This window comes from Pipistrellus hanaki (assembly GCF_964339955.1).
Source record: "Pipistrellus hanaki genome assembly, chromosome: 2".
Taxonomy (NCBI): domain Eukaryota; kingdom Metazoa; phylum Chordata; class Mammalia; order Chiroptera; family Vespertilionidae; genus Pipistrellus; species Pipistrellus hanaki.
This window is the reverse complement of record NC_140504.1, coordinates 94,771,946-94,781,147: the sequence shown is the minus strand read 5'-3', so window position 1 is coordinate 94,781,147 and position 9,202 is coordinate 94,771,946. Positions and strand designations below refer to the sequence as shown.

General features: G+C 39.5%; 1 pseudogene across 1 annotated transcript; it reads right to left on the bottom strand.

Moving 5' to 3' along the window:
- Nucleotides 1–4,817: 4,817 nt before the first annotated feature.
- LOC311618378 (transformer-2 protein homolog beta-like) lies at nt 4,818–5,891 on the bottom strand (annotated as a pseudogene). Its single transcript has one exon. The product of its transcript is annotated as a transformer-2 protein homolog beta-like (transcript).
- Nucleotides 5,892–9,202: the final 3,311 nt, after the last annotated feature.

Sequence of the window (9,202 nt, the reverse complement as noted above, 5' to 3'; positions counted from 1 at the left end):
ATATTAATTGAGCATAATGGCTTGGTTCTATTTCTGGGTCCTCTGTTTTGTTGGTCTATATGTCTGTTCTTGTTCTAGTACCAGGCAGTTTTGAGAACAGTTGCTTTGTAATATAGCTTGATATCTGATATTGTGGTTCCTCCAAATTTGTTCTTATTTCTCAAGATTTCTGCAGCTATTCAGGGTTTTATTTATTTATTTTTATTCCATATGAATTTTTGGAGAGTATGTACTAGGTCAATGAACTATGCCGTTGGTATGATAATGGGGATTGTATTGAATCTACAGATTGCTTTGCGTAGTATGAACATTTTAATGATGTTGATTCTACCAGTCCAATAACATGGTATATTTTTCCATTTGTTTATGTCTTCCTCTATCTTTTTTTATAACATCCTGTAGTTTTCTGAATATAGGTCTTTTACCTCCTTAGTTAAGTTTATTCCTAGGTACCTTAATTTTTTGTTGTTGTTGTAATGGTAAATGGGATTTTTTGTTTGTTTTTTGTCTCTCTGTAACTTCATTATTAGTGTATAAAAAAACCATAGATTTTTGTGTATTAATTTTGTATCCTGGTACAAATTTATTTACTAAGGCCAATAAAACCAGTTCTTGGTTTTACTGACCTTTTGCATTGTGGTTTTTTGTTTGTTTGTTTGTTAGTCTGTTTTTTGAGTCTATATGTTATTTATTTCCACTCTGATGGTGTCTTTAGTGTTTTCTATGTAAAATATCATATTATTTGCAACTAATGACAGTTTTACTTCTTCTTTTCCAATTTAGATGCCTTTTATTTATTCTTCTTGTCTGATTACTATGGCTAGTGCTATGTCAAATAGGGGTGGTGAAAGTGGCCATCTCTGTCTTGTTCCTGTTCTTAGGAGAAATTAGTTTAGTTTTTGCCCATTGAGTATGATGTACCATCTCACTCCTGTTAGAATGACTATCATCAAAAAATAAACAAATTACAATTTGCTGGTGAGGATGTGGAGACAAAGTAACTCTCCTGCACTGCTGATGGGACTACACACTGATACAGCCACTGTGAAGACAGTATGGCATTTCCTCAAAAGGTTAAAAATGGAACTCCTGTTTGACTCAGTAATCCCACTTCTAAGACTATATCCCAAGAAACCAGAAACACCAATCAGAAATATGGTTACTTAGTTCCAAGCCTTAGTTTTCTTTTTTTATTGTCTAAAGTTTTACATATGTCTCCTTTTCCCCTTATGTTCATAGCAGCACAATTTGCAATAGCTAAGATTTGGAGACAGCCTAAGTGACCATCAGCATATGAGTGGATTAGAAAACTATGGTACATCTACCAAATGGAATACGATGCTGCTATAAAAAAAAAGAAATAACTTTTTACCATTTGCAACAATATGGATAGAACTGGAGAGCATTATGTTAAACGAAATAAGCCAGTTGCAGAAAGATAAATATCATATGATCTCACTCATATGTGGGACATAATGATCAACATAATTTGATGAACAAGAATAGATCTAGAGACAAATAGTTGGGGAGGGGGGTTAGAGAGCAACTGAAGGACTTTTATGCATTCATATTAGCATAATCAATGGACACAGACACTTGAGTGGTGGGGCTTGCCTGGGGTGGGAATGGCTGGGTAGGGAGTTCCAATTGGGGGAAAAGGAGACATATGTAAAACTTTAGACAATAAAAAAAGAAAACTAAGGCTTGGAACTAAGTAACCAATGATCCTGGGATCTCAGCCAGATCTTCTGACACCTAGTATTTGACATTTTATTCTCCACCTCTTTATTTCCAATCAGAATTTTCGCCTTTTGTCTGAGTGCTTTTCTGAGTGTTCAGGGAGAGAAGAGAGGTCCAATAAACAAATTCAGGGAATATGGTTAGACAATGCGTTGGTGATTCTAAACCACAAATATCTTTTTCCCAAGGGTGTTTGTATTTTTTAAAAGGAAAAACAGCAATAACTAAGCCAGTGAACTAACTAAACCTTTAAAGGTGCAATGCACTCATAGCTGATGGAGACTGCACTAGGAGGGGGCCAGGAGTAGAGAGTTGGGAGGGTACTGCTAGCCAGTTGCAAATAACATCCTGTTAGTAGTCAGCATTTCCATGCACATATAAAGCAAGCTTTGTCAAAATAATCCCACCAGCTAGGGTTTTTCATGTGGTGGGAGAGCATTAAATTGTAGGCATATATTGTCAATTCTATTTATATTTTAAAATTTATATTTGTGAAGAAAATTCATCTTTAAGTTAATAATACTGATTTCTATCATACCTGACACACATTTCCAAATCTTATTTAGCAGCAAATAATAGCTTGTCAGCTCCTCAAGAACAGATATAGAGGTGTTCATTATTTATGAAATGAGAGAAAACGATTTTTTCTAACAGCAAATTTGCATAATCTTGTTACTGGGTTGGCTTTGTGGATGTTCAAGGGCTCTAAGTGAAAATTGAATTGTTCCAAAACAAAATAGGAAATTCCAATTGGCCTGAGAGCTCCAATACTACTATAATCCAAATCTACCAGGTTTGTTGTCACAACACTGCTGACACTTCTGACAGTATGCTCTGTCACAACATCAGATGAAATGCTCATTTAATTAGATTTGATCCAGAAATTTTTCTAAGGTTTCACAACCTATGAAAAAAAAACAACAATATATCAGCATACTAAAAATATGGGATGAGACTGCTTTAAATACAGATATATTAGCAAGGCCTGAGAGAGCACATAACAAAGAGTAGGGACTCCAAAAAGTGGGGACAGGAAGCATGAAGCCCCTAAAGGGACAGTGCTATGGCCTTAATGGAGGGAAGTCATACTCTCCAACTCTCTACCCTTACATGATTTTTATCAACTTGATGGAGATATAATTCACATATCATAAAATTCATTCTTTTAAAAGGCACAGTTCAATGGCATTCTATCTAATAAAAGAGTAATATGCAAATTAAACATCACCTCGCTACAACCACAAGCCACTCCCACCAGCCAATTAGGAGCAAGTATGCAAATTAACCCAACCAAGATGGCTGCAGCCACAGAGCAAGCAGGAGGCTTGGATTTCCCCAGCTATGGAGGAAGCCAAGTTTTCCACACATCCTAGCAGGCCCAGACTTCCACTCAAGACTACAAAGTTTCAATTATACAAGATTAATAAATTCCAACAAAAATGGCGGCAGCCACAGAGCTGGAGTGAGCAGGAGGCTTGAGTTTCCTTCAGCGATGGAGGAAGCCAAGCTCCCACAGCCCTGGCCTGCCTTGGCCCCCACTCAAGGCTACAAAGCTTCAATTATAGAAGATAAGTAAACCCCAGATACCAGGGCCTCTGCTTGTGTCACCAGGGGCCGTGGTTGGCTTGCAAACCATCACAGGCCCCTTGCCCAGGCTGCCCCATGCCCAAAGGGAACCCCCACCCTGATCTGGGACACCTTTTAGGGCAAACCAGCAGGCTCCCACCCATGTAGCAGGCTTCTATTATATATAATAAAAGAGTAATGTGCAAATTGACCGTCACTCCAACACACAAGATGGCTGCCCCCATATGGTCAAAGATGGCTGCCCCCATATGGACACAAGATGGCCACCACAAGATGGCCAGCAGGGGAGGGCAGTTGGGAGGAACCAGGCCTGCAGGGGAGAGTAGTTGGGGGTGATCAGGCCTGCAGGGGAAGGCAGTTATGGGCAAACAGGCTGGCAGGGGATCAGTTAGATATCAATCAGGTTGGCAGGGGAGTGGTTAGGGGGTGATCAGGCTGGCAGGCAAAAGCAGTTAGGGGCAATCAGGAAGGCAGGCAGGCGAGCAGTTGGGAGGCAGCAGTCCTGGATTGTGAGAGGGATGTCCAACTGCCAATTCAGGCCCGATCCTACTGGGATTGGACATCCCTCAAGGGGTCCCAGATTGGAGAGGGTGCAGGCTGGCCAGAGGGACACTCCCCTACCCATGTATAAATTTCATGCACTGGGCCTCTAGTTTAGTATATTCACAGAGTTGTGCAACAATCACTCTAATTTAATTTTTGAGCATTTCATTACCATAAAAAGAAATCCTAAATATAATCTCTCCCCATTCTCTCTCCCAAGTTTCTGACAACCAGTGATCTATTTTTTGTCCCTATGGCTTTGCCTGTTTTGAATATTTCATATAAATGAAATCATATAATACATGAACTTTTCTAATTGGCTTAAGTTAGCATAATGTTTTCAAGGTTTATCCATATAGTATCATGTATCTGTTTTCATTCATTTTTATTGCCAATATTAGGAGCATGCCTAATATTCCTGCAATTAACTGAATATTTATGTCCCTTCCCAAGTTCATATGTTGAAATCTTAACCCTCAATGCAATATTAAAAGGTGAATTCTTTGAAAGGTGATTAGGTCATGAGGGTGAACCCTTATGAATGGAATTAATGCCCTTATAAAAAGTCCCCAGTGCCAAGCCAGGTAGCTCAGTTATTTGGAGCATCATTCCATAAACCAAAAAGGTTCAGGTTTTTGTTTTTTGTTTTAAAGTAAAAATAAAACTTTATTGTTGCTTTTTGCCACATGGTAGCATTTTTCACACAGGCTTCAGTCTTCAGAATATCCTGGATTTAGTAGAAAAACCCTTTAAATAAAGTTTTGTACAATAAAAATTTCTCAGCAGTCAAAATTTAGACTAAAAAAATACATGCAAAACATATTTTTTCTGAAAACACTTAACTTTGAACAAAGCACTGAACTACACAAATGCAGAATGAGAACAGCATTTTATTCACCAAAAGTAGTAATCATAAAGGGTGTAAAAGTCACCTAACTTCACTAGGCACTGTTCACTTTTTAAACAGGAGATAATAAAAAATATTGTCTACAAACAATATCCAAACTCTAAGGTAGGTTTCAGAAAGCCTTCCATTTCATGCTTTAATAGCCACGAGGTGAATATGATTGAGATCTGGAACATGATCTATATCCTCCATGACTATAGTAAGGAGAAGGTCTTCCATAAATCTAATCCCTGTCTTGAGCAGCTCTCCATCTTCCTCCACTTCCACCACCACCTCTATATGATCTGCTATAGTAGTCCCGATCATCATAGCCACCATCATATCCTCTGTTGTAGTAATCACAACGGTGTGAGCTGCCATAGGTAGGTCTCCCCATATAAATTCCTGGTGTTGGAGTATGTGGTCCTTTTGTTATAGAGAAATCACCTCTAATTCTATGTCCATCAAGCTCCATTCCATTGGCACACTCTTTTGCTTCCTTGGCATCATCTACATTTTCAAAATATACAGAGGCAATTGAACGTCTTCATAGCTGGTCATATACGATAGACACATCAGCAATGGGGCCATGTTTAGAGAACACTTCTCGTGGATCTCTTTCAGTAGTGTACAAGCTCAGCCCAAATACTCCAACATAACAGCTGGGATCAGGATTTGCCTCTGTTGCAGGTCTGATCACCAGCTGTTGTGTCAGGATGTGTGCGGGAAGCAACCAGTGGATGTGTCTCTCTCACATCGATGTTTTTCTCCCTCTGTCTCTCCCCCTCCCTTCCACTCTCTCTGATTCCAGACATGACGTCTGTGAGTAGACATGAGACAATGACTGTGGCTATGATGCCTCCAATAATCTCGACTGTAAGACCTGCTACTGATGGATCATCTATGGGAGCGAGACCGAGATCTTGATCTTGTATAATGCCTTTGAGAACTTCTTCTGGATCTAGACCTAGATTCAGATCTGACCTGGACTTTGATCTGGAAAGTCTGGAATCTTCCTTGGAGGGAGACCTTGCAGAGACATACCTTGCAGATTTTCCAGATCCATGAGCACTTCCACTTCTGGAAGCAGAATGGGATTCTGCTTGCTGTAGTTCTGCTTGCTGCCGTCGCTCATGACACCTAGCTGCTGCAGCCACCCCGCTGGGCTCAGTGTGCTTCAACCAAAGCTGCCAACCTCTTGCACCTTCTTTACAAAGGCTCAGCCGCAGCCTGTCAGCACCCACAAGTTTCCACACCACTGAGAACCCAACCACTCCACACCGCGGCCACAGGGGCTCTAAGTCTCTCCAAGGTTCGGGTTTGATACCTGGTCATGTCACATAGAGGAAGCAGCTGATCAATGTTTCTATCTATCTATCTATCTATCTATCTATCTATCTATCTATCTATCTATCTATTCTCAGGTATGGATTGAAAAAAATGACCACAGAGAACTTCCTAGATCCTTCTACTATGTGAGAACATGTGAGAGTGAGAAGACTGCTGTTTGTGAACCAGAAAGCAGTCTCTCACCAGTATCTGCCAGTGCCTTGATCTTGGAATTTCAGCCTCTAGAACTGTGGGAAGTAAATATTTGTTGTCTCAGCCATCCAGTCTATGGCATTTTGTTATAGCAGTTTGAATGGACTAATATAGTCACCTTGCTTGAATATTCTACATTTATTTATTCATTCATCAGTTGGTAGATGAGCATTTGTGCATAAGCTTATTTGTGTATGTATGTTTTTTATTTATCTTGGGCTTATATCTAAATCTCTGGGTTATATGGTGCCTCCATGGTTAACATTCCAAGGAACTGCCAGACTATTTCCCAAAGTAGCTGTACTATTTTACATTGTCATCAGCAATGTATGAGGGTTACAATTTCTCCATATTCTTGCTAACACTTGATATTCGTTTTATTATAGTCATCCTAATGGATATAAAATGGTAACTTACTGTTGTTTGATTTGTATTTTCCTAGTAACTATTGGTGTTGAGCATATTTTAATTGTATTGTTGAGCTGTAAATGTTCCTTATATATTCTGAATATAAGGCTTCCCTCTCCCTTACCTCCAGAGGGTAACTCTTTCAGCTAACGCAGCAATTATAGGAAAGAGCAAGAAGGAGATGTGAATACTAGCACATTGAAGGTTATCTTGCTTTGTAAGGTCTGGAGTTATCCTACTTACGCGGGGGTAGGCTGGGCCAACTTTGTTAACAAGAAGCATTTTGGGTCTATGCAAATACTTGGAAAGGAGCTAAGTTTAAGCCTCAAATATCTGTGTCAGCAATATTGCAAAAGATAACATTGTCAGGAAAAATCTGAGTCCTGAGAACCCCAATTGCCACCTGCTGCCATAGAAGTCCTATCAATTGTTACTATTCAAAGTGTGGTCCTTTGACCAGAGACATATACATTATCTGGGAGCTTGTAAAAATATAGAATTTTCATGCTCCACTCCAAAGATACTGAATCAGAATTGTTTAAATAAGACTTCCAGTGATCTGTTTGCACTTTAGAGTTTGAGACTTACTGCTGCAGGATACTTAAAATAGATTTTAAAACTACATTCAGAAGGCTTGCCTGGGTACCTGTGCCAGATGGGGCTGGCTGGTTCTCAAGACTAGATTGGGGGAAAAATAATGCAGGCAAATTTATCTTCAGTGTCCCTAAACCAAGCTCCTCAATCCCAACTCTTTCCTTTTATATTTAGGAGCCCTCTTTAAAACACACACACACACACACACACACACACACACACACACACACACACTAGAACAAAACAAAAAACACCAATGCCCTCTCTTGGTTCTACTCTCCTTCTGTAGGACAGCATGCACGTGTAACATTCCAAATGTCATCACCTCAGAGAACAACACCATCAATGGTTTCCATGAATTAAGAAATAAGAAAACTTAAACCTTTTGAAGAAAAGCCCAAAGACTTTCCCAGATCCTGAAATTACACCAGAATTATCATTATTTTTTATATTCTATGTCTTGCATTGTGCCAAAAAATAATTGAAGAATTGAAATAAAGGTAGAAAAAAAATTTGAAAATGTCACCAAGGATAGGCTCCATGAACCAAATATATGGCATATTGAACTATATGCTTTGCTTGAAACAGGTTGCAAATCTGGTCCTGAACTTTCTATTAGTCAATGAAAAGAGAAAAAAAATATTAAGAATTAATATTTTTATCAATGTTCAAAAGATAAAAACCAATCAGCTACTCAGAGTTGCCTGGCTATTCTTGGTATTTATGTTTAAGAGAATTTTCTTCTTTAGTCTTCAGATTTCTAGGCAAGAGCACACAGACCCAAACTCATGAACCCTCAGTGAGTTGACATCATCTTGGGAAAAGCATTCTAACATGAGAATCTTGTATAAACACAGGAGTGAACTAAAGCAGGCAGGGTTTAGTTCACATACCTACCACAGTTCACTGAGACCTGAAGGGTTTATGCTACAAAGAAGGTGTGCCTTTTAGTGTCAGGGGTCTTGTCCAGCATCTAGAAGGGTTCAGGAATCTGGAGAAAGGCTGTGTGTAAATTATTAAAGAGTCTAGAGATGAAACATAATTTTGGAAGGCATTTTGGGGAGCCAGAGAAGACCTAGCTAAAGAAACCAAGTCCCCCTGTCTCTCTGGACCCCTTGCTTTTTATTGACACAAATTGTCCTAAAGCAAGGTGGATGTACATATCAAAGGCAAGGTTTAGTATACAGAATCCATTGTCAGATTGGGGGAACTGCCTACTGCTGTTCAGGTGTTTAGCCAGTAGAAGGCAATAACATGTAGATTAAAATGCCCTCAACTGTCTGGCAGCAAGCAATCATCTATGCCAATCTTTAGGTGTGGGGAAATGCCCTTAGCCATTTCCAGCAGGAGATCCTCAAGGTTCTGTCACCCTTTTGATGAAACTTTTTGCATTTCAGGCATTGTAGGTGATCACCTAGATTGGACCAGTCTAGTGAACTATCATGTTTCCCCTTTCTCCTTTTTTCTTCTTCAACTATTATTCTACTGTAGAAAATCCTAAGATGTCTTATTTTGGGTCCAGACCACTGAGTCAAAAGATTTACTCTCTTTTACCTAATAGAGGAACCTGTCTTTGCTCAAGTTCTCTTAGAACATTGGAAGTGGCAGGGAGTTTGGAGATCCCTAGGTTTTTCTCTAAATGTCACTAAGCAGAAAGCCTTGGAAACCGGATGCTTCCAAGCACAGTCATTGAGCACATTGCCAATGGAGAAGTGCTAGTGTCACTTATGATACTAGCAGTTTGCTGCCAAATGGTCATGATAAAAGGGAGGGGTGCAAGCTAACTGAAAGCCTGTGGGAAGCTGGAAGGGAGAACACAATGTGATATATGGAAGAAAGGATTGATGTAATGGAAAGAGTGCTAGGCTGGTGTTATCTGTGTGGTCTTGGGTATCGCATTAA